Source organism: Lissotriton vulgaris, chromosome 5 (genome assembly GCF_964263255.1).
Source record: "Lissotriton vulgaris chromosome 5, aLisVul1.2, whole genome shotgun sequence".
Lineage (NCBI taxonomy): Eukaryota > Metazoa > Chordata > Amphibia > Caudata > Salamandridae > Lissotriton > Lissotriton vulgaris.
In genome coordinates, this window is record NC_141693.1 from 1,835,801,550 (window position 1) to 1,835,827,343 (window position 25,794).

The 25,794-nt window shown below is 46.0% G+C and overlaps 1 protein-coding gene across 3 annotated transcripts in view; it reads left to right on the forward strand.

The window, feature by feature from the left end:
- OSBPL7 (oxysterol binding protein like 7) overlaps positions 1 to 25,794 on the forward strand; it is a 283,616-nt gene that overhangs the window by 61,539 nt on the left and 196,283 nt on the right. For all 3 annotated transcript variants that reach the window (XM_086924301.1, XM_086924303.1, XM_086924302.1), the window contains exons 2-3: positions 8,216 to 8,338; positions 19,505 to 19,646. The gene's annotated coding sequence lies outside the window, so the exon portion shown is untranslated. The remainder of the gene's footprint in view (positions 1 to 8,215; positions 8,339 to 19,504; positions 19,647 to 25,794) is intronic.

Sequence of the window (25,794 nt, forward strand, 5' to 3'; positions counted from 1 at the left end):
CCTGCACCCGGGTATACCTCCTACTCTGGGTGGGTGGGTCACCAAGTGCAGCGATGTACAGGAAAATGCACAATGCAAACCCCTGGCTCTCAGACACAATATTATGCTCCCCAGAGCAAGCACCAGTCTTTTTGCAACTATCTTACATTTTGCTGGGTTACAGCATTTTTGCATTCTTCTATATGTGCGCCCTTCATCTTCGTGCTTCGAAGCGCTACAAAGAACACGTACGTATATCAATTAAATGCATATGTGCTCGGGCTAGCCGCCCAGCAAAGACGCTCTCTGATTCACTCCCCCAGAATAAAATATCTTACTTGCAGTGCCTAGAAACGGCAGAGATGCGGATATGAAGCCCTGCATGACCACACGTTATTATGCTTCCCTCCAAAACAGGGGCGTAGTTAGAGCTTGTGGCGCCCGGGGCTATCCCTCAGATTGCCGCCCCCTGTATGTGCGCTGGAGGTTGACATTTCCTAGGAGAGACTGCCTGACTTCCGCATGACTGGCCTGTAGCGGTGCGCACACCACACCACCATGCGTGCAACATGCGCATAGCTGCCAAGGTATCAGATTGGTTAGGTGTGACATTTTCTGAACTTCTCTGTAATTATGAGTGACATTCAATGACTATGAGTGACACTGCGAGAAAAATCAAGCAATGAAGACGAGAAAAACATATAAATACCAGAAATTACACCCAGCTGTCAAGTTTTCAGATTGATAAATGTGACATTTCTATGGAATAATTGCTTTCATGAGTGACATTGGTAGTTCCAAATTCGTGACACCTTGAGTAACAGTTTCTCACAAATGTAACTGAGGAATAAAGTCCATGTGAAGAAATAAATATCGGAAACTACCCACTTCTGAGCCGTGAGAAGGCTTACAAAAGACTCATAGCTGCTAAGATTTCAGATAGCTATGTGTGACATTTTCATAATTTCAGTGTAAATATGAGTGACATTTCAATTACCATGAGTGATACTTTCTCCCGAACAAAATCAAGCATTAAAGACGAGGGAAACATATATAAGTATCAGAAATTACACCAATCTAAGCAACAAGAAACTCTAAGAACAGGCTGTATTTAAAAAAGAAATAGGGTCATCAATAAAAATGATTAGGTGACTGCGCGGTCTGCCCTGGTCTGCGGCGCCGCCTGCTACCTCCCCAGCCCCACTTGCGGCACAATCACACCAGCTGCAGCCTGTCACACAGAGCTACATTACATACAGACTCTGCCTTGGTCTAAATCCTGATGCTCGATACTTGGCAGGGCTGTTAAATGAGGGGGAAGCATGCTCTCAATATTTTTCTCATTCTAAAAAAAACTCTTATTGCTATAGTAGTGCCTGCCACTGAAAGGGGGTGATTTCTGTGTTGAGGCATTCCTTGTGAAAGGGCAGAATTCTGTCCCTCACAGTAAAGTTAGCAGTAGCTGAAATGGGCTAACTACTACCCCTTGCTCATAGCTGTCAATTTTTCAGTTTGTTTATGTGACATTTATATGCTGGCAGTATGGTTATGTGTGACATTTGAATACTTCTAATCTAATGTAACACTATTCCGGGCTGGCCGAAGAGGCCACGTTAGCGTAAGGTGATCAATTAAAGAAATGATTTCCACTTCTTGCACCATATTAGGGTCTATAGAAGACAGAACCAGTGGAAATGCGCCTGAAGTTCTTATACACGGGTATACAACATAAGCATTCCTTTTACATGCTGGGACTTTTGAGCCTGTTGTGTAATATTATGGGAGAAGTCTGAGGTGGTTTAAAATGATAAACACAATTAGCGCTAGTAAAAGGCAAGGTTAGCCAAAGTTGTCAGACACATACAATCTGATGCAGGCTGCACAACCATGCGAGTAAACAAAATATTTCATAATACAACAGTAATGGTTAATTATAAAAAGCATGCAGGCAGCTTGATGTCCGATTTCTGCAGTTTTGTGTAGACGTTAAAATGTGTGAGCACTCAGAGTCTCTCCCCCACCAGCTCCTCTCGTGCCAGATCCAGGCTTCTAGTCGCATTGAACAGGTCCTATTTTGCTTGTTTGCAGGCTCCACGGCAATAGTTAAGAGCAAACAAAGAAGTGTGAAAAAGCACCGCATTGGCTGAGGAGTGTTTCAGTCTACCATGCAGGCACCATTGCCAAGGGGTGTGTGTGCCTGCTCCAAGGAGAGCTCGGAGCTCTTTGTCTCGGAAGTTAGTCCCTTGCACCTGGTGGAGGGGGCTTTGTCAGCTGGCAGAGATTCAATCTAACATTACGTCTTCTGGACAATCTAACCACCGGGTAGATCTGTGCATCTCCTTCTTATAAGAGGCACCAAGTTAAATAACTGACCTACATGGTTATTAAACAGCGTTAACGGTCTTTCATGGTAGGCGTGCACACTTTTAATCCTGCACAGATTACACACAAAATTTTCTTTCAGTACAAACTTTAGCCAGAGCTGAAAATGCACATCGAATATGGTATTTTGGGTGAGCACTGTTACCTGTTCTGTTGGTTGTCCTCGATCATCAGCAGAGACTAGTGCTGCTGCTGCTGCCATGATCATGCCCTCCAAATACTTTACTTTAACTGTTACACGTCCTCCATGGCCACTCTCTGCTGCTGGCAACTTTGACACCACCACCCGGTGCCTATGGGGTCTCACGTAAGCTGCGATGTCATTTGTGTGCGCAAGAGAAAGAAAACAATCACTTGTGCTGCTGCATGGACCAAGACAGACACTTCTTATTTTTTAAACTCCAAGGTAGCCGATGAAGTCCCACATCACGTGACTCCCAGAACGCTCCCGGGGCCACACTTAGCAAGTTATTTTTCCAGTGCGCAGTGGTCGATACAATGTATAACTCTTAGACTACGCGGCGCCAGCCAGCCTAACCCGGGTCACTATAGCAACAACTGAGTGCCCCCAGCCCCAGCCAACATGCCAGCTAGGTGTTAATTGTCTCGGCAGGCAGAGCACAAAAGCAGGGAAATAAAGCACTGCCCACCGGCTGCTTTTATTAAACGAGACCCTCATTGATCCCCTCAGTGAGGCTGGGGACACTGACTGGCAAAGTGTCAGACAACCCCAAATAAATCATGAAGGCTGCCACAACTGGCCACAAGTGCCGCTCTTGCCGCCTCCAAAACGGTGCCGCCTGGGGCGGTCCCCCCCCCCCCCCCCCCCCCCCCCCCCGCGCTACGCGGCTGCTCCAAAAGTCAGGCCAAGCTATGTTAAATAATACACTGTAGGGCCTTCTTGTCAGATTAAATGACTTCCTGAGCTGTGCACACATGAAATTCAGCATTCTGCAGTTCTTTCTAATTCACCCTAACAGCGTCTATTGGGCTTTCATCATGTTCACCTAAAATCCATTGCTAGCCGGGGTGAGTCGGACTCGGAGCCGGAGGCCGCCAAATCCTGCCAGGGGGCCGCCAGTGCCACGAACGGATCCTCGTCGTGGCGGCCCCTGGGGTTTGGCGGCCCTGTGCAGGTGCACACTTTGCACATGCCTAGGGCCGGCCCTGTTTCCCGCCACTCTAGTAGGCAGCTCGCGGCACTTGCCGATCTCGGGGAAAATTTGCAGCAATTCGCGGCACTCAGTAATGCTGGTGGATGTTGCAGTGCAGAAAAGTAAAGTAATTTGCGGCTCCGCTCTGCCGCATTGGAAGCTGGGCTCGCGGGAGAGCACTCCACCACCAGGAGCAGCAACACTAGCTAGAACACTAGCGACTGTCGTCACTTCCGCCTGTGGTTTAGGATTAAGCTCCTCATGTTATTTCATTTTAAAAGCCAGGCAACTAAAACCGCACTGCACATGGCAAAACGTGGGGCAGTATTTTTATGGCCTAAAAAATGATGCAGGACCACTTGTTCTTTGGTCTGCAGTTTGAAAGGACATTACTTAACCACCTCTCTCAAGAAGCAGCTTATTTCTACTTTCCATAGGTCATGTGCTTCCTTTCTCATAATAACTCAAACTGTGATCTTCACCCAATCAATATAAGCTACATCTACCCATCACTTAGCTTATAACTATGCCACCCCAACAATATTAGACACGCTTACCATTCCCATCTTATGACCCAATGTGTTTGCTTCAACAGCAATCAAAACTCATACCATGCCCTTTATCACGGCCTTGAATCATGAGTTGTAACGACCTCTCAATAATAATAGGGATGTATGTCGTTACAACGCATACTTTTACAATGCATTTTTTACATCGCAACATCCATTACAACGCATTCCATTACAACGTATGCCATTACAACGAATTCTTTGAAACTACCTTTACAACGCATTCCACTACAATGCATACTACATTTACAATGCATACCATTACAACGCATACCATTACATTGCATGTATGGTAGGTATTGGATAGTGTAGGGGTAAAAATTACTATTCTAACTCCAGGGGGTGCAACAGTAGGGTAAGTATTGGATAGTGTAGGGGTAAAAATTACTATTCTAACTCCAGGGGTGCAACAGTAGGGTAAGTATTGGATAGAGTAGGTATGCGTTGTAATGGTATGCGTTGTAATGGTATGCGTTGTAATGGTATGCGTTGTAGTGACATGCGTTGTAGTGACATGCGTTGTAATGGTTGCGTTGTAATGGCATGCTTTGTAATAGATGTTGCGTTGTAAAAGTTTCGTTGTAAAGGTAGTGCGTTGTAAAAGTTGCGTTGTAAGTGTTTCTCTAATAATAGCATTAAAATATTTTATATTTATAAACTGTAAATATAATCCCTGCTCTCACACCATGCTCCAAGTACATGAAACCGTCAAGATGGGTTTAGCATACATCTTAAACACCAATTACCTGCAATTTCTTAAGTAATTCTTACTTTTCGAACCCACAGATTAATGTCTAGTATGGTATCAATTTGCATCTGCACTGAACTACCTCTGGCTAGACCTGTCCAGTAAAGGATTTTGAACTGCGGCTCCTAATACTTTAGGTATATATTTTCCACATGCCCTATTAGTGCACGTGTACACCACCTGGGAGATCAAATTATATGTGCTCCCTGATAGCACCTATAGTGGAGGACATACTTAGATTTATAAGTTAATGTTTATTCTCCTACTATAGTATTGAGAAACATTACTCTTTCAGGTTGTCTTTTGGTATGTCTTTCATTTTCTATATCCTATTGGGCTATAGGGTATTATGATCTAGCAATCACAGTGATGGTTACATATAATCAGTAGACTGCATGAGCAGCATTCTGTGCATTTTTAAGATCACTTGGTTTTTAATAGATTTTTTTTAGATACGAGAGCATTCACATTGATAACTTACCTAAAGAAACCATGAACTGCTCTTATAATATAAAGATGTTTTCATGTTCAGGTATTTAGTGCACTTGTATGTTCACACCATGTCTATTTTGTTGTAGAGAAAGTTGTGACAGTCTGCCTGATGAACGTATACAAGTCGAAACACACGTAGTTTCAATCTACCGCCAGCCATCTAATTATTTGAGAATGTAATTAGTATTTGTCTCTTTATTTAAATGTTCATGTTTTGTGATGGTAATTGTTTGTCACATTTATGTATTTTTATAGGTTTTCTAGACAGGTGATTTTGTCTATGTACATGTTTTTCACAGACCAATTAATGTATATTAGTATATTGTACACATGGATCAATAATTATAGAGAAATCAACAAATATAAAAAAAAACTAAAAATATGTTCTGTTGATGCCCTTTTATAAAGATATATTTATAATACAAATAATATACATTGCCTTTAAGCAATTGAAATAAAGTTATTTGTGGAAACAATACATACTGATGGTCATGTGTATAGATTATGATTAGTGCACTTGACTAGTGTTTCTTTATGTGAAATAGTAGCCTGAAATGCTGTACTCCTATTGTACCTAGCCAGTCTTTACCCCTTGTGTAATTCTCCCTACTAGCTAGCAGGTTTACTGTGCTACGTAGGGGTCCCCTTCTTGTCCATCTACCTTCCACTGACCAAGACTGAATAGGTGCAAAATAATAAACTGAAACTCAAACTCCTTCTCTTCCACTGTACAAAAAGGTCCCCCTTCCAAAAAAAAATTTCACGTAAAATCTCCTCTCTAAGTAATGTCAAACACCCTCCATGACGGCCACTCGCCGCTTTGTAGCCTAAACTGCCTAAAGATATTGTGAATATGCTGCACTACTGCCAGTGAAGGATAACAACCATTTGAATCAATGGCTGACAACGCCGACCCTTTCATTATGTGCTCAGAAACAACTAGCTGACGGTTTATGAAATATAAAATTAAAACTTGATGATTTAGTTAGCATTTCCGCAGTATGCATGCACTAATGCTAGCAGGTTCAATATAGAGATTGCCATGGTTAAAGGAACATAATGAAGGCTTAGGCTTGTTACTAATTATGTGATGTGTGTAAACCACAACGGTTCAGGGCCAGGCTTGTCAATAACAAATGAGATCTTTAGAAGACCAAATACCACAAGTACATATTACACACTGAAAAGACCTGTAAGTACAAGGCTGTACACGGGATACATACAACACCTTCACATGTTCAGATTCAATTAACTGGTATTATACACCGACTCGGACTTCAAAAATATCTTGCTCAATGTAGTAATAAAGCCCTCAGCGGCTGACCTCCACCACGCTGAAGGTGAGATGCAATTTATCACATGTTTATTTACTTATATATTAAGAGGCATGAGGATGAATACAGTTGTGGGGAGAGGGTAGGGGCAGGATGACATGGGTACAAGGGGCGGAGGAGTTTGAAGGTGTACAGAGTATGATTTCCATTAGGCACCTGTTGAAGCCGACACAGTCCCTTCTTTCTACCGCCTGGATACCCTCTTGGGTGAGATGTGCGCTCTACAAACACTCATTACATAAAGAGTTGGATATGGTCCATACTCACGCATGGAATGTGGAAACCTTTCGCAGACTATACCGTTTCAGAGGCTTTGTATATGGTTGCCGTACACCTCAACACACTCGTAAGTCCGTAACCTATTGTCCAAACCCTCATAGATTCACTCAAGTGTTCGTCAAGCGCCCCTGCTATACAATCACAAAAACAGACACAAGTCTCCTTCACTGCAAAGCTCAGAGGCAGACTGGACGCGATACACACCTCATTACAGGCTTATTATCGCCGCACATGCTACAGGTTCAATGAGAAAGTGTACGTGGTATTAAAACTCTCCATGACTTATTAGCAACTAGCTGAACTTCGCTTTCAATGTACATACCAGGTACCGCTTAACACCAGCTGTAAAGCATCTTACAAAGGATTCAGTGCCAGCTATTCATACACACATGGAATTTCGGTCGTTTCGTATCGCTCTACTGCTGCTCCTGCAACCTTCTCCCAGGGCGAGCATCAGCCAACACGACCTCGCTAAATACGTGTAAGGAAGATGCATTCCACACCCATTAAGGCTGAGACACCTAATCATTCTCACCCTGCTGTTGCTGCTCGTCTGGCATTTCCTTCTTTTACCAACGCCTGGAGCTCACGGGGGCAGTGACAGCGGAAACTGGCGGCCCTCCCTCAACGGCAGCAGCAGCCCCTCGGCTAGTCTTTCGGTCGCGGCCACCTCGCCCCCGGGAACGCTTACGGGCCCCGCGCTCCTTGTCCCGGTGTTCATGTTTCTTGTTCTTCGCCATCCTTGCGGTGCTTCTTGGAGGAGCCCATAAACGCGTTGCACCTACGTTGTGTTGACCTTTCAACTTTGTGGAAACGGAAGGAGGACAATCGACAGGAGGCAAACAAATAATGTGTGCATAGTTTGCGCCAACATAGGATCAGGCCCCGCATTTTTTAGGTCAATCAGAGAAAATTAATAGGTAATAGGTTTATTTGCTGATCAGGCGCATTAATTAAAGCTCTAACACATTTAAGAACACACATTTCTTACATTGCCTTTCCTTTCACACAATAACCTTTTACAAACATTTGAGTGTGTGTCAATGCTGGATTAGTTTCTTTGAAATCATTTTGCTTACAGATTCCGCTTTGCTTAACGTTATCACAACTCCTTGAACACCATGTACAAGGCCTCGACGTCACATTGTGCAAATGTCTTTCTATTTTTCATCCACGAGGCTACTCCGCTATCTATAGACCATAACAATGCTTGCTTGCACTGGACTCGCAAGGATGCTTTTCAATTTTAAATAAACGGGCATTTCTGTGTTTATTTAGAGGAGTGCTTTGCTGTCATTGACGAGGTCTCTACACGCTGAAGGTTCGGCCCAGCAGCTTGCTGATATTAAGAAGGGTGTCCAGCTCGCGACCAAGATGGGAACTTACATTCTTTCCCTTCAGGTAACCGGGGTTGAATCATCCAGTACGGGAGTTCTTTGCAGAACAGACACACACATGCCCTAGACACTTAGGTTGGGGACTGCCTAGTAGGAGTACGTCCAATTAGCTATATTGTTTTATATGCTTCCATCTATACACTCTTATCACAATGGTGGAGCTTTTTATCTGCTTCTCTGTATTGATTATTGCAGCACATATATTCTATACAAGAATCACGTTGGTTCAATAAACATTGGAAACGTCCCACTGTATATTCCCTGTATGTTTCTCTGAGAGTACGAGAGCACGAGTGACTAGGCAAAAGGGTTCTAGATCTGTTTCCATGATCCCTGGGGGATCAAGGTTGTCATGCTAATTGGCTGCCAGAACCATTTGTTACCCGCCTAGGTTTAGGGGTGTTTATGCTGGTTCTGTGAGCTAGCTGGCCTACAGGACAACATATCCTGAGGGGGTGCATAGAATCAGTCTGGCACCATCCCAATGGTTACGCTGTCCACAAAGGCACCGTGTTGCCTTTGCCAGTGCATTATTTTATTTAGCCATCCAGGTTAAATATTCCTTCCTCTCACATGTGGTGACCGTGTTAACCTTGGCCTCCTTGAATGTTCAACTTAGAAAAGTTTACCTTGAACCCATTGCCTGGCAATTAAAACTCATTTGTTTGCTTTGCGCTAACTGTATTTTGCCTGGTAGTGTTCTAATGATGACTAATGGGATACGTTAAACTAACCCTCCATGTGGTTTATCAGCTATAATCTACCTACTCAGGATGCATAATTTTGCACAGTTGCAAACTGTAAATCAACACTGATTTGTATTGCACTACCTCTGTACAGGTATGCAATGTCTATGAAGCTTAATGTACACAGCACAAAACGATGTCTAAATACAAAACCATGTCTAAATAAGAATTGTAAAACAACAGTTGATGGATAGAATGCAGAACAATGTCATACATTCACCCCAGTACAAGGATCTGGGCCTAAATCCATCGTTTCTTTGCACTCCACACCATCCCAGTTCAGACATGGCCATATGCAAATTAGCCCTGACCCTGTGCCTCATGGGAACAGTCCTGCCCGAACTGCCAAGCCATTTCTTTCCTGGACTGGAATCAAGCATCCTAGGACCGGTTTCTGGCTATCAGCCGTCTTCAGCCAGGATAGCTTGACTCCAGTGGTGTGGAAAGCACGGGACTCACGTCTGAGCATACCCATCCCACTCGGGGTGCCAAAATGTAAAACAACAGTTGATGGACAGGCGGAAGACGGCTGATAGCCAGAAACCGGTCCTAGGATGCCTGATTTCGGTCCAGGAAAGACATGGCTTGGCAGTTCGGGCTGGACTGTTCCCATGAGGCACAGGGTCAGACTGATTTGCATAAGGCCATGTCTGAACTGGGGTGATGTGGAGTGCAAAAAAACGATGGATTTAGGCCCAGATCTCCGTACTGGGGTGAATGTATGACCTTGTTCTGCATCCTGTCCATCAACTGTTGTTTTTGCATTTGTCACCCCGAGTGGGATGGGTATGCTCAGACGTGAGTCCCATGCTCTCCACACCACTGGAGTCGAGCTATCCTGGCTGAAGACGGCCGATAGCTAGAAACCGGTCCTAGGTTGCTAGATTCCGGTCCAGGAAAGACAAGCTTGGCAGTTTGGGCTGGACTGTTCCCATGAGGCACAGGGTCAAGGCTGATTTGCATAAGGCCATGTCTGAACTGGGGTGATGTGGAGTGCAAAAAAACGATGGATTTAGGCCCAGATCTCCGTACTGGGGTGAATGTATGACCTTGTTCTTCATCCTGTCCATCAACTGTGGTTTTGATTTTTTTAAAATACGAATTGTGGCTGCATTTGGATTCTGTGAGTTGCTGGTTGTGTGGGAGCATGTGTCATTCTTTGTGAGTTAATTTAGGTGTAAAAAGGTCTGGACTACTGAAAGGCATTGGTGCGAGGCCAAAGTAAGGTGGATCAGTCTTAATTTAGTGATTCTGTGCATTGTGCTGTCTCATAAGGTCTATTGTGTTAGGTGCGTTTGTGTTGCTTATTTCGTCTGGGTCATAAGTGGTCTGTTAACTTTGTGTTTGTCTGTGCTTCTTATTGTTTAGAGGTGTGTCATAATTGATTTTGGCTGGCATGGTAGTGGTAACTATTGTATTTATTAGTAATAGATTATATTAGATAGTAGCCAGCTGAACCGTATTGTGGGTTTATGTGAAGCATTCTGTGCTGATGATTTTTCAGTTGGTTTTGCTCTCCTGGGGTGCGCAGAAGTCCAGTGCTCGGCTGTTTCATCTAGTGCCATTTCTTTTGTAACTGTGTTATATTTAAGTTAACTTCTAGGTGGTTGCTGTATGGATTGAGATGTTATGGATGGGCTGTTGAGTTGGCAAATGTTTGGTAGTTTAGTATATATCCTTATGTGACTGAGGGTATTTCTTGCCATGTGTAATTGATCAGTGTTGTTCACGCCCCTTTGTTTTTACTCATGTCCTTCATCGGCGCTCCTCTGGACTGGTTGGAGAAGGCTTATGTAGGGACCAGAGATGAAACACTTCCTTCTTGAGTGCATCACATGGAAGTGACGAGGTAGAGAGCAGTAGAATGAAGTATCCCAGGGAACCCACGCCCTTTCCTACGTCCCCTTATCTTTTACCTCTAAGTGGAAGGCAGAAAAACAGGGGTGTGTGGAAAATGCATTTGTTCTTTCGTCACCCTGTTCTTTACTTCTGCCTAGAGGCGGCAAGTATTGCCCATGAGGCACAGACTTGCCCTATCGCATGGCTGAGTACTTCAGCCTCCCGGCATCTTCTGGTCGGAGCTGAGGCATGAGGAGAATGCCTTCACTGTGATGCGGCTTACCCCAACTGTATTGCCTTCTGCAGAAGCAAAAAGAAAGGCTTTCCTAAATGCTGATTTCTGACCACCCTCTTTAAGGCTCTCTACCAGTCAACGTGACTGCAGCCACTGGGGCGAGTCTAGGGGTAAGGGTTGAACCCTGACAGTGTGGGTGCACCTAAAATATCTATGTGGCGTATAATGGCACCCCTTTTGTGTGATGGTAGTATCTGAGCTAAGGAGGCTTCACATGGCAAGTGATGGGTGCAGGTGGTTCTGTTTTATGGGTTATTTTGGCCATGTCTTGGAACCTTGAAGCTTCACATTAATTGTGATTCCAGGTGCGTGAAGCTGACGCTTACAACGAGCTGTGGCTGGCCATGTAGTGAATAGTCAGGCACGTGAGGATGTGATTTCGTGAAAATACCAATTCTAAGAAACCTGGTCACCAAACTTGATTCATCTTAATTTTCAAAATTAATGGCATTTACCATTTGGTATAAACGAATACATAGAATGTTTTTCTATGAAATTGCTTTTACATGTCTTTAAAGATAAAATGCAATTATAAATGTAAATTCTTTGGTTTTTTTCCATTACTTCCACTTATTTCTCATGTCCTGTCATTCAATGACTTTACTTTTTCAAATCACTTTCCCGGTGTTTTATGCCTTTACTCTTTTCCCTCTCACTACTGTTGCGCCTGCATTTAATTTCCATCTCTCGGTGTTCTCCTTAACTGCTTGTTTTATTGAGAGGGGCCGTGCTATTAACCCCATTCCTTCATAAATGAATTTTTTTTTTTTTTGTCCAAACCCCTCCAGCTCCTCTTTTTTCATTTTTTTATGGCAACCCTGATGCTTAAACTCATTCCTACCTTGTTTTCCCTGACTTTAATTTCTTTACTCATGTTTTGGGTTTTAATATTGAAATTATGCTCCTTAACCGTAATTCAGTAAACTCTACAATTTTTTCTTTTAAAATGTTTAAACAAAATAAAATAGTTTTTTACTAACTGTCCTTGACGTTTTGATTTCAAATGAATTCACGTATTAGACTGTTGTACCTGTAGGAAGGCAAGACTGTAAGTAGCTTCTGGTGGCTGTTTTTTTATCTTATCAGTGGGGATGGGCGAAGCTCGCAGAGTTACATGAAAACTTTGCGAGATTCCGCGGATTTCTGCAAGAGGGCTGTATCTGCACAGCGTATTGATTTTGAGTGCCGGGAGCTTGTTCCATGCTGCAAAATCAGTGTGAACATCTCCATGCAGAGCGCCAGAGGGTGCTGCTTCTTTGCTGCTGCTCACGTAGATTTTCTACTCGAGCGTCGGCTTTCTCACCACGAATAGTCCCGCCAGGTGCCGTGCTAGCGAGCGAAAATCATATTAACGGATGCCAATTCTAGTTCGCCAACTTACTGTTGATAAGCCATGTGCGAGAAAAAACTCTGCCATGCAGCAGTTGGCGGAATTTTGACAAAACTCTGCATTACAAGCATAACGTGGAGTGGGCAAAACTCCACAGACTCCACCAGCGAGGCAGAATTTATGGCCCAAGCTAACTTATCGGTCTGCACATAGCATGTGATGTCTGCACCAAACGTGCTGTGCCTGCATTTAGGCACGTAAAACTGGATCAAGGATACAAGCTTGTACCTAGCATTTGAGGGTGTGCTGTGCATATGATGTCTGTGTGTAGGCACACAAGACTGGCCTGACTAAGGCAATACTTGTGCATATAGTGGCGGTCCCACAACTTATGATGGCGACACCTGACAATATGATGGCGGTCCTTGAGCGGATGTACGACGTTACGACCTATGGTTTTACCACGCGTACCGTTACAACGCGCTTTTTACAACGCAAGTCGTTACCACGACTTGCGTTGTAGGGGTGCGGACTTAGGAATTTTTTAATTTACTATTTCAACACCAGCCTACGTACAGTAGGGAAGGTGTTGCATAGTAAATTAAATTATTCCTTGTCCTGTAGCGCCCTCCAGCGCAAGTCGTGGTTACGACTTGCGTTGTAAAAGACGCGTTGAAAGGGCACTGCGGAGTAAAATCCGCGTTGTAAAGGATGTTCCCCCCCTTGAGCATATGAGGGCAGTACCAGACAATACGATGGCGCTAACTTAAAATATTATGGCAGTACCTGAGCATAGCAGCGGACAATGCAATGGGTAAATCCAGCGATTCTTGATCCCTTTGGGAGAGCAAATCCTTTTATGTGATGACATGTTTTTGCTTTGAAAACCAAATGACTACTACAACAACAACAAAAAATAATTCAGTAGTTTGGTAGGATGCTGGAGGCTAGCCTGAATATTTGTTTGTCCATTTTCCAACTTTAAGAACTTAATGGAGAACAAAAAAGGAAATCTGATTTGTAAGTCTCAGCCTAGGCGTAGAGGGATTCAAGAGACAGAACTGTCTGCTAGCCTATGAATATTTCCGAAGTTTCATGTCTAGAAGCACTACTTTTTGCTGACCTATTCCTATGAAATGAGAATATGTGCTATTATGTAATGAGAAGACCATGCCTAGATAGTGAGGCACATAACTAGACATAGAAGCAAAGTCTTTTCTTCAGGAGGTCCAGGCTTGCCCCCTGTATCCAATCTGGTACACACTGATTCGTTACACTGGCTCACAGGACACTGCTTACCTTCTATGCGTGCCTCGGTGAGGGTACTTCCTTGGGGGAGGTAGTACTTCTGCTTAGCTGTAAGATGTCATCTTGATGGCTCAGTACCTCTGATAATCTATGGATGTATGTATGTGGTGTTCATATCAATCCAAAAGGCAGCATAGGACCCAGACTGAATGCAATACCCATCGTAGATTGGAATGTAGCTCTGGTTTATATTACTATTTCCATCTTTTTTCCTCTCTGGAGTCAGCAAGGCACTTATGGTAGCATCAGGGAGGGAGTTTGTAATGACCATCGCTGTATCGGGGATGAAGTTTGTGATGGCCATCGCTGTATCAGGGATGGAGTTTGTAATGGCCATCGCTGTGTCGGGGATGGAGTTTTTAATGGCCATCACAGTTTCAAGGATGGAGTGTGTAATGGCCATCGCCGTTTCAGGGATGGAGTTTGTAATGGCCATTGCTGTATCAGGGACGAAGTTTGTAATGGCCATCGCAGTATTGGGGATAGAGATTGTAATGGCCATTGCAGTTTCAGGGATGGAGTTTGTAATGGCCATCGCAGTATCAGGGACGAAGTTTGTAATGGCCATCGCTTTATCAGGGATAGAGGTTATAATGGCCATCGCAGTATCGGGGATGGGGTGTGTAATGGCCATCGCTGTATCAGGGATGGAGTTTGTAATGGCCATCGCTGTATCAGGGATGGAGTTTGTAATGGCCATTGCTGTATCAGGGACGGAGTTTGTAATGGCCATTGCAGTTTCTGGGTTGAGATGTGTAATGGCCATCGCTGTATCGGGGATGGAGTTTGTAATGGCCATCGCAGTATCAGGGGCTGCGTTTGTAATGGCCATCGCAGTAGCTGAGTAGAGGTTGTAATGGCCATCGCAGTTTCAGGAATGGAGTTTGTAATGGCCATCGCAGTATCGGGGACGGCGTTTGTAATGGCCATCGCTGTATCACAAAGGGAGTTTGTAACGGCCATCGCAGTAGCTGGGATAGAGGTTGTAATGGCCATTGCAGTTTCAGGGATGGAGTTTGTAATGGCCATCGCTGTATCAGGGATAGAGGTTGTAATGGCCATCGCAGTATAGGGGATGGGGTGTGTAATGGGCATTGCTGTATCAGGGATGGAGTGTGTAATGGGCATTGCTGTATCACAGATGGAGTTTGTAATGGCCATCGCTGTATCAGGGATGGAGTGTGTAATGGGCATTGCTGTATCACAGATGGAGTTTGTTAGGGTCATCGCAGTATAGGGGATGGGGTTTGTAAAGGACATCGCAGTATCACAGATGGAGTTTGTAATGGCCATCGCTGTATCAGGGACGAGTTTGTAATGGCCATTGCTGTATCAGGGACGAGTTTGTAATTGCCATCACTGTATCACCGATGGCGTTTGTAATGGCCATCACTGTATCGCAAATGGAGTTTGTAATGGCCATTGCAGTATCAGGGACAGAGTTTGTAATGGCCATTGCAGTATCAGGGATGGAGTTTGTAATGGCCATCGCTGTATCAGGGACGAAGTTTGTAATGGCCATCGCTGTATCGGGGATAGAGGTTGTAAAGGCCATCGCAGTTTTGGGGATGGGGTGTGTAATGGCCATCGCTGTATCATGGATGGGGTGTGTAATGGCCATCGCTGTATCAGGGACGAAGTTTGTAATGGCCATCACAGTATCGTGGCTGGGATGTGTAATGGCCGACGCAGTATCGGGGATGGAGTTTGTAATGGCCATCACAGTATCAGGGACCGAGGTTGTAATGGCCATCGCAGTATCAGGGACTGAGGTTGTAATGGCCATCGCAGTATCAGGGACTGAGGTTGTAATGGCCATCGCAGAATCAGGGACTGAGGTTGTAATGGCCATCGCAGAATCAGGGACTGAGGTTGTAATGGCCATCGCAGTATCAGGGACTGAGTTTGTAATGACCATCGCAGTATCAGGGATTGAGTTTGTAATGGCCATTGCTGTTTCAGGGATGGAGTTTGTAATGGACATCGCTATATCAAAAATTAGGTTTGTAATGGCCATCGCAGTATCAGGGACGGCGTTTGTAATGGCCATCGCTGTATCACAAATGGAGTTTGTAATGGCCATCGCAGTAGCGGGATAGAGGTTGTAATGGCCATCGCTGTATCAGGGATAGAGGTTGTAATGGCCATCGCAGTATCCGGGATGGGGTGTGTAATGGCCATCACAGTATAGGGGATGGGGTGTGTGATGGGCATTGCTGTATCAGGGATGGAGTTTGTAATGGCCATCGCAGTATAGGGGATGGGGTGTGTAATGGGCATTGCTGTATCACAGATGGAGTTTGTAACGGCCATCGCTGTATCAGGGATGGAGTGTGTAATGGCCATCGCTGTATCAGGGATGGAGTGTGTAATGGCCATCGCTGTATCACAGATGGAGTTTGTTAGGGTCATCGCAGTATAGGGGATGGGGTTTGTAAAGGACATCGCAGTATCACAGATGGAGTTTGTAATGGCCATCGCTGTATCGGGGACGAGTTTGTAATGGCCATTGCTGTATCGGGGACGAGTTTGTAATTGCCATCACTGTATCACTGATGGCATTTGTAAATGTAAAATGTAAATGTATTTGAGCTTATATAGCGCACAGCTACCCGCAGTGGGTTTCCCGGCGCTTGCTTAGGGAACCCGTCCTGATATTCCCCTGTGAGATAACCCCGGCAGGGTATCCACAAGGTGAAAGCCAGGCATCCAGCCGCGAGGGGCCATTGTGGAGATTAAGCAAGCTATTGCCCAGAGTCGCAGAGTGTGAAACCCGTGAGTCGAGAAGGCACCGGAGCGAGAATTATCGAGTCCGTGGAATTTATTGAGCCCAAGACCCGCCGAGGCGGGGAATTGAACCCTGGTCCAGGGCCGATCTCAGCTTCCGGGTCTGCCGCCTCTAACCCCTGAGCCACACTTCTCCTTGTAATAGCCATCGCTGTATCGCAAATGGTGTTTGTAATAGCCATTGCAGTATCAGGGATAGAGGTTGTAAAGGCCATCGCAGTCTCGGGGATGAGGTGTGTAATGGCCATCACTGTATCCTGGATGGAGTTTGTAATGGCCATTGCTGTATCAGGGATAGGGTGTGTAATGGCCATCGCTGTATCATGGTTGGAGTTTGAAATGGCCATCGCTGTTTCACAGATGGGGTTTGCAATGGCCATCGCAGTATCAGGGACGAAGTTTGTAATGGCCATCGCAGTATCGGGGATGGAGTTTGTAATGGCCATCGCAGTATCAGGGACCGAGGTTGTAATGGCCATCGCAGTATCAGGGACTGAGGTTGTAATGGCCATCGCAGTATCAGGGACTGAGGTTGTAATGGCCACCGCAGTATCAGGGATTGAGTTTGTAATGGCCATCGCAGTATCGGGGATAGAGATTGTAATGCCCATCTCGGTATCGTGGCTGGGATGTGAAATGGCCATCGCAGTATCAGAGACGGAGTTGGTAATGGCCCTCGCTTTATCACAAATGGAGTTTGTAATGGCCATTGCAGTATCAGGGACAGAGTTTGTAATGCGATAGAGGTTGTAATGGCCATCACAGTATAGGGGATGGGGTGTGTAATGGCCTTCGCTGTATCCTGGATGGAATTTGTAATGGCCATCGCAGTATCAGGGACTGTGTTTGTAATAGCCATCACTGTATCAAGGATAGAGGTTGTAATGGCCATCGCAGTATCTGGGATGGGGTGTGTAATGGCCATAGCTGTATCGCAGATGGAGTTTGTAATGGCCATCGCTGTATCAGGGATAGAGGTTGTAATGGCCATCTCGGTATCGTGGCTGGGATGTGTAATGGCCATCGCAGTATCAGGGATGGGGTGTGTAATGGCCATCGCAGTATCAGGGATGGGGTGTGTAATGGCCATAGCTGTATCGCAGATGGAGTTTGTAATGGCCATCGCTGTATCAAGGATAGAGGTTGTAATGGCCATCGAAGTATCTGGGATGGGGTGTGTAATGGCCATAGCTGTATCGCAGATGGAGTTTGTAATGGCCATCGCTTTATCACAAATGGAGTTTGTAATGGCCATCGCTGTATCAGGGATAGAGGTTGTAATGGCCATCTCGGTATCGTGGCTGGGATGTGTAATGGCCATCGCAGTATCAGGGATGGAATTTGTAATGGCCATTGCTGTTTCAGGGATGTGGTTTGTAATGGCCATCGCAGTATCAGGGATGGAGTTTGTAATGGCCATCACAGTATAGGGGATAGAGATTATAATGGCCATTGCCGTTTCAGGGATGGAATTTGTAATGGCCATCGCAGTATCAGGGACGAGTTTGTAATGGCCATCGCAGTATCAGGGACGAGTTTGTAATGGCCATTGCTGTATCAGGGACGAGTTTGTAATGGCCATCACTGTATCAGGAATGGGTTGTGTAATGGCCATTGCGGTATCATGGATAGAGTTTGTAATGGCCATCGCTGTATCATGGCTGGAGTTTGTAATGGCCATTGCTGTATCACAGATGGAGTGTGTAATGGCCATTGCTGTATCAAAGATGGGATTTGTAATGGCCATCGCTGTATCAGGGATAGAAGTTGTAATGGCCATCATTGTATCAGGGAGGGAGTGTGTAATGGCGATCGTAGTATCAGGGATGGAGTGCGTTATGGCCATCGCAGTATTAGGGATGGAGTTTGTAATGGCCATCGCTGTATCAGATGGAGTTTGTAATGGCCATCGCTGTATCAGGGATAGAAGTTGTAATGGCCATCACTGTATCAGGGAGGGAGTGTGTAATGGCGATCGTAGTATCAGGGATGGAGTGCGTTATGGCCATCGCAGTATTAGGGATGGAGTTTGTAATGGCCATCGCTGTATCACAGATGGAGTTTGTAATGGCCATCGCAGTATTGGGGATAGAGTGTGTAATGGCCATTGCAGTATCGGGGATAGAGTGTGTAATGGCCATTGTAGTATCGGGGATGGTGTGTGTAATGGCCATCACTGTATCAGGGATGGAGTTTGTAATGGTCATCGCTGTTTGTAATAATAAAGGCACTGAGGATGGCTCAGCCTTTTTGCGTGTTTGTCTTTATTTTATATTGACCATGGTTCGTGGCTGTATCCAAGTCCTATTCTTAGGGTTTACCCTTAAGGTTCAGAGATGACGTATTGGCGGGAAGTCACCTGCCTGCACCACTTATATCGCCGCTATCTGTCAGTCATGGGTAACTTGCTACCATTCTCTGGTACTGTGTGGTTCCAGTTCCTTTCCCTAGAAATCACCACCCATGAACGGGCGGGCATTGAAGAGCTAAGTTACAGTGTGATACATTTTTTGGTCTTCTGGTGTTTCTTTGTGCTAGTTCATACAGTGTCCAACTCGGTTTCAATATAGGATTTGTCTGCAACTAGCTTTTTGACTGATTGTAGCTGGTCATATGAGGATACAAATGGCATAACCTACAGATTTACCTACTGACTTTGCAGTACTTCATAATGATTGTTTTTGCATGGTGCGTGCTTGTCTGTTTGAGTGAGCACTTTTTGTTGACTGTATAGGCATGTTGCTTTGCTTTAATTTTGTAGGTGTGCAGGAAGAACATTACTGACTTCTGTAGTCAGCTGGTTGTGACTTGAATCACATTTGTGATCGACACTTCATACGACTCTGTATGTATTGTTTGTGACAGGCTCCGCCTTCTTGATGAGGTCGAATAAGGGCAAAACATGTGGGAGGTTCCTTGCTGATCGAGAGAATGCCTTCGGGCTGGACTGTTCTGTGTGTGCAGAGATGATGAAAAAAAGATCTACATATTTGGATTACACAATAAGGTAGGTTTCCAACTGCTGAATCTCTCTTGTAATTTATGAATCATTGACTAAGATGGCCCTTCTCCATCACATTGATCATAGAAAAGTAAACATGTATATTTATACTTCCGTGGTCGACTCACCAACTTTTATTATGTGAGGCTTGCAGCAGCAGACCCTATAGCATTTTTTTAGATCTATAAGCTATCCTAATTTCCAATCAAATTGCCCCCCCCCCCCCATACTTCTGGGAAAATTGGGTAAGAGAAGTAAAGGTATTGGGCTTGTCAGAAATTTTTATTTTCATACATGTAGGCAGTTATAATATTCAGTTGAATTTAACCACAGTCGATAGCAACCAAATGTATACATATGTATTATTTTGAGTAAATGTTATTATGATTTCTGTTTGTAGTTTGTTGTTTCTAGATTCCTATAGGTTAGCATTCAACTGGCTTTTCCGATTCCATTCAGGTGTGCTTCAACTATGGAAACTTCACAGAATGATATCTGTAACAACACATGGTTTGTGTTCTATTACGAGCAGGTCCGGCTTTAGCGCTGGTGGCGCCCGGTGAGACCATCTTTTTTGGCGACCCCCACATAGCCTCCTCCTCAATTAAATTCCCTCGCTACCTCTCTTGCGCAGTGCACCTCATCTCTCCATGGTCTCTCTCTAACAAACATTCCATCTATTTATTGCGCTACTCGTAGTTCACTCACACTCAGTTCTGTGATCTGAATCGTACACGTTCTTTGCAGCAGGCACATTATGTAAATGTAAATGTGTTTCGATTTATATAGCGCACTTTAACCCAGGGGCCTCAAGGCGCTTGCTTAGGGAACCCGTCCTGGTATTTCCCTGTGAGATACCCCGGCCGGGTATCCACAAGGTGAATGCCAGGCATCCCGCTGCGAGGGGCCGTAGTGGAGATTAAGCAAGCTATTGCCCAGAGTTGCAGAGTGTGACCCCGTGAGTCGAGTAGGCACCAGAGCGAGAATTGTCGACTCCGTAGAATTTTTGAGCCCGAGACCCGCCGAGGCGGGGAATCGAACCCTGGTCCACGGCCGATCTCAGCTTCTGGGTCTGCCGCCTCTAACCACTGAGCCACGCTTCTCCACGAACCCATTAACCCTCCTCGCTTCTTTATGATGAGTCAAAACTGCCACTAGACAAAACTCCAATCTCTGACCAGCAAGAATATTAATCACCAGAGTTAACTTGACATTTACATTTTTCCGTGAGCCAATTTTATGCACAACGCTAATATTATGCACAATGCACACCCTCCAGAGTCAGCGCCCGGTGCTGCAGCACTGGTCCCACCGCCTTCAAGCCGACCCTGAAACTCACTCCGCTTACCCATGGCGCCAGGGCTGCACTATAATCCAACCCAGAGTTTCGCCTTTCTTCAGTCACCTCTGATGTGTACACACTGCAAAAACACACAACGAAAAAAAAAGAAACTGTTCTCTTATAGCTATCCACTGTTACACACAGCTCTACGTACTTCCTGCAACCTTCTACCTCTATTCAATGCCTAAAGTAGCTGTCCATGGCGAGAGGCGTTAGGCTATTGAGTGCCAGTAAGATGTATGCCCTACTTGACTTCCTTACACGTAATGTTTATTCGTACTGTCTGCCCAGGCGGCTCCCAGCAATGACTGAGCCGCGGCCGATAGGCCAGAGATTCGCCAGCGATGCCCGAAATCTGCCATGCCATCAAAGACCCTGTTGGACTAGAGGGTGAGAATAGCCCTGAGGATTTTTCAGGAGACAAGGATCGAGGGGTATAAGGATTAGAGAATTCCAGGAAAGTTCCAGAGAACTGGAAACCATACTTGAGATCTCCAATATGGAGTGATGAGCGTCAATTTCGCCCGCTGCCTCCGAACTTGGGTTGTTAACCTCATTATCATGGCGAATGGGGGAAAGGCGTAACCCTCCTCTTTAGACCAGTCCTGAAGAAAAGCGCCTGTCGCCGACGCTAGGGGATCCGGTTTCCAACTGAAGAACCGTGGAAGCTGGTGGTACAGACGGGACGCAAAAAGGTCCACTGAAAAGGGATCGCACAGGCTGGGTAGACGTTGAAACATTGGAGGATGTGGCTGCCAGAGTCTCATATCCACCCAACTCCTGGAGCACCAATCCACTATGACCTTGGACTCCCCGGGAGATACTCCGCTGTCACTGAGACGTTGTGGGATAGGCAGAAGGACCAAAAGTCCTTGGCTAGATCCGCTAAGGCCTTGGATTTCAGTGCCCCAGATGGTTGATATACCGGACGGCCGATATGTTGTCCATCTTCAGGAGCACGCTGCAGGATGCCCTGTCCTTCTTCCCGCACTGTATCACGAACGATCCCACGATCAGCTCCAAGCAGTTGATGTGCAGTTGGCCTTCGTCTGCGGACAATTTTCCTCCTGTAAAGGAGTCCCCACAGCGAGCCCCCACCCCGCCTGCCTTGCTGGCATTGGACTCTATGATCAGGTCTGGTTCGCATCCAAAAATGGCCTACCGGTTCCAGGCCTCCATGTGTTTGAGCCACCAACACATCTCCTCTCAAACTTAATCGGTCAGAGGGACCTGGTCCGAATACTGGAGACCCTTGAGATGTTGTGAGGCTTTCAGGCGCTGCAGCGCCCTGGGAAGATAGCCTGAATCGATGAACTCAACAGTCCCACCAGTAGTGCGACTTGGCGGAGCGAGGTAAGGTGGCGCTCCAACATCAGGCGGAGCTCCCTGCAAATTTTAGATGTCTTGCACGCTGGTAAGCTCAAGGTGCGCAATATCGAACCCACTACGAACCCCAGGAAAGTCAACTGTTAAGACGGGGTTAAAATCTATTTCTTGGAATTGATGATGAAACCCAAACGTTGAAAGAGGTCTACAGTTTCCTGCAAATTTTGCCCGAGTTTGAGCGGACACTGCTCCAAGAAGAGAAGGTCGTCCAGATAGATGAGCCAAAACTCCCTGGCGCGCAATGTTTACACCATTGGTTTCAAGAGATTGGTAAAGCACCATGGGGCAAACGACAGCCCAAAGGGGAGGCAGGCAAACTCGAACATGCAACCTTTCCAAGCGAACTGCAGGAAGAGACGGTGAGGGGGAAAGATGGGGACCACCATGTAAGCATCTTCTAGGTCCAGGCGGATCATCCAATCGTTCGGCTGAAGGAGGTCTCTTAACAGATGGTAGCCCTCCATCTTGAAATGCCTGTACACCAATCACTGGTTGAATTCTTTTAGAATAATCTGTTTTGTCGACCACAAAGAAGTTGCTCAGAAACCCTCTTGGGTGCAAGTGTGTAGTGGTCACCTCTCCTTTGTGCAACAGATCTGCCACCTCCTGGTCTATGAGGTCGGCTTGATAGTCTGCAAAAACCAACGGTCAAGGGCGGACGTCTTGCTGCGGAGAACCATAAAACTCTATGTGAAAGCCTTGGACTGTTTGAAATACCCACACGTCTGAGGTAACTCTTTTACAAGTATCTACGAAACAAGCCAACCTGCCACCCACATTGGGAGGGGGTAAAGAAGAAACTCTCACCTGAAGTAGATCCATTGTTGCCTGTGCCTGTTCCTCTTCTGCCCCGGCCTCTGTGTCCCCGTTGGGACTGGAAAAACTCCTGTCGCCCTGCCTCCTGTTGCTTCCTGGCTGTGCCTCTCTGAGGGCCTTGGGTAAAGAAGTGGCTGGTCGAGCGCCCCCTGCCACGGCCAGCCCCAATGAAAACCTTGGGGTTAAACACTCATTTAATGGAAGATTGGGCTTTATCCAACGAGGTAAACGTTGTTATGAATTTTGTCAGCTCCTTCACGAACGGTTCTCCGAAGAGACCGCCCTGCACCACTGCTCCTGCCTCTGAAGGGGCGAGATCACCCAACTTAGGATCAACCTTGATCAAGAAGGAGCATATCCTTTCAGTCGAAAGGGCGCAATTCGCATTGCCAAGGAGGACGCGCGCCCTCTAGGCCCAGTTGGAGATCCGTTCTGCTGAAAGTGGGGTGCCTTCTGTCTTGGCTTCCTCCGCTAGCTCTAGAACCTTGGTGAGGGGATCTCTGTTGTCAAGGAGCTTGTCCCGACACGAACGCCAGGAGCGGTCAATCCTCTTCTTGGGGTCCCGGATGTATTTTTGCAGAAAGGTTGCCATCTTAGGGTCCACCTCCGGGGTTACGGCTACTTTCCCTGAAAGGAATGGACGGGGACACTCCGCCTTGAGGCAGGCCCTCACCGCTTTCTCAAGGGGTTTGCGCAAGTGACCTGCCACAAGCGCAGACACCTTAGGTGAGGAGGTCCACTCCGAAGAAGGGGGATGAACCAGGTCCTCAGGGACCAACATGCGAGACTTGTCAGCACCTTCTGGGGTAACGGAGGGTAGGGTCTCCGTGGGACGCCAAGGCCTGGATGGGCCGGCTTTATCCACTGAGTCTTCATAAGAATCTTCGTTGTCTGCCTGCAAGGGGGGGAAACTCTTGGATAACCGGGGGGTTGGGGTGGGAATCTCCTTCAGCTCTTGCTAGACATACTTTCTTGAGGTGATCAAAGGCGCCAGAGTCGACAGAAGTCGTGCTTTTTCGTTTCTTAGGGCACTGCGCCTCTAGCGCAAAGGCATACTGCATGATGCGTTGCTCAAAGGGCCCGATGATTCGTTCACCTCCTAGTGGATCAGGGAACCCAAGGGCTCTATGCGCTAGTAGAAACTACCTGTTAGGGGTGTGCTTTTTTTAGTGTGACAAAGCACCAGACTTTTGAGCACACCAAGTGTGCGCTGGATTGAAAAACCCGCTGAGACGACTCACCCAAATTGCTCAACAAGGGTATCTAACCTCTGGGTGTGCCCCAAGAATCTCCCGAAAGCGTTAGAAGGACTCTGAAAACCAGCTCTAACGCAGTAAAATCGTGCTCACTGTGCCAGGATACCGACCAAGAAGAGGGCGTAGGGGAGATCCTCTGCAAAATTAATACGGACCTGCGAAAACGGGCGTAACTGCTTCCAGAGGAGCCGGTCCGTGCAGCGAGGGTGAACGGTCGGCGCTCTTTGATCCCTGCGAGCCTAGCACGTCCGGGATTAACGAGACGCTGACACGCGCCTCCTTTCAATTGCTGCGTCACCCCACTCGCTGAGGGGCCGCGAGTGGAGCAAGAAAGGCTCCCGCAGGCCCCCCCTCACCTCCCCCCCCCAAAAAAACAAACCTGCAATATTAGCGTACCGCAACAATACACTTTATGTGGTAAAAATAAACAAAGGGCAAATGCAAAAAATGACAACGCCAACAGAGCGCGAATTCGTTGTCCCTCACTAGCAATAAATAAGACACAAACCACAATCAATATTACACCATTTGACAGTCGATTATACCGAAAAACCCACCCGCTTGCAGCAAAGTGAGAAAACAGTACTTATCTCAGTGCCGAGCAGGAAAGAAAGAGGAAGTTGGTTAGCAGCAGCACGCCCTCGAGGACCATGGGAACACCTGATTGGATGATGGCATCCGTCTCGTGGACTACAATAATGATGGATCTTGTAGATTTTTTATTTTTATGTTGAAGTGCTGAGTTGAGGAATAAATAGAAAGTACAGCATAATCCTCACCTCCGGACATAGAATGGGGAAGATTGACTTTTCCAAATATGCAAAATTGGCGGAAACTCTTGTCCGGTTTAATTGTCTACAAAAAGGCAGCTGAAAAAAATGTTTGGATAAGCTGGGCTAAGTAACGTCCTCCTTAAGAAAAGGGTAGTCATAGCCACTTTATAATTTGCTGGTCTAACACCTTCCATCAGTAGCTTAACACTAGTCAGAAGGGCCTGGGTCACCGATGGCAACAAACTTTTTTGGATAGGTATCTGCCGGCGACCCAGCTTGAAGTTAAGAGAAAGCCAAGTTAAGGCCTCTGACAAAGACCGTAGAAGCTCTTTCCTAACTTCACAAGCAAGTAGACGGGGGTGTAGAGGATGTTGTCTTCAGTCCCCTTTGCCCTGGGATCAAAAACATAGGAGCTTCCAACAAAAACTGGTAATGGCATGACAGCTGAAGCAAGAGCCTCAACATAAGAGGTATCCCTAATGAAAACATATCTTTTATGTTTATTCGCTTTAATATAGTTTGATTAGTACACATTTCTGGCAGATATAAGTTCTTTCTTGTAGGTCTTATGGGTGGTCCTA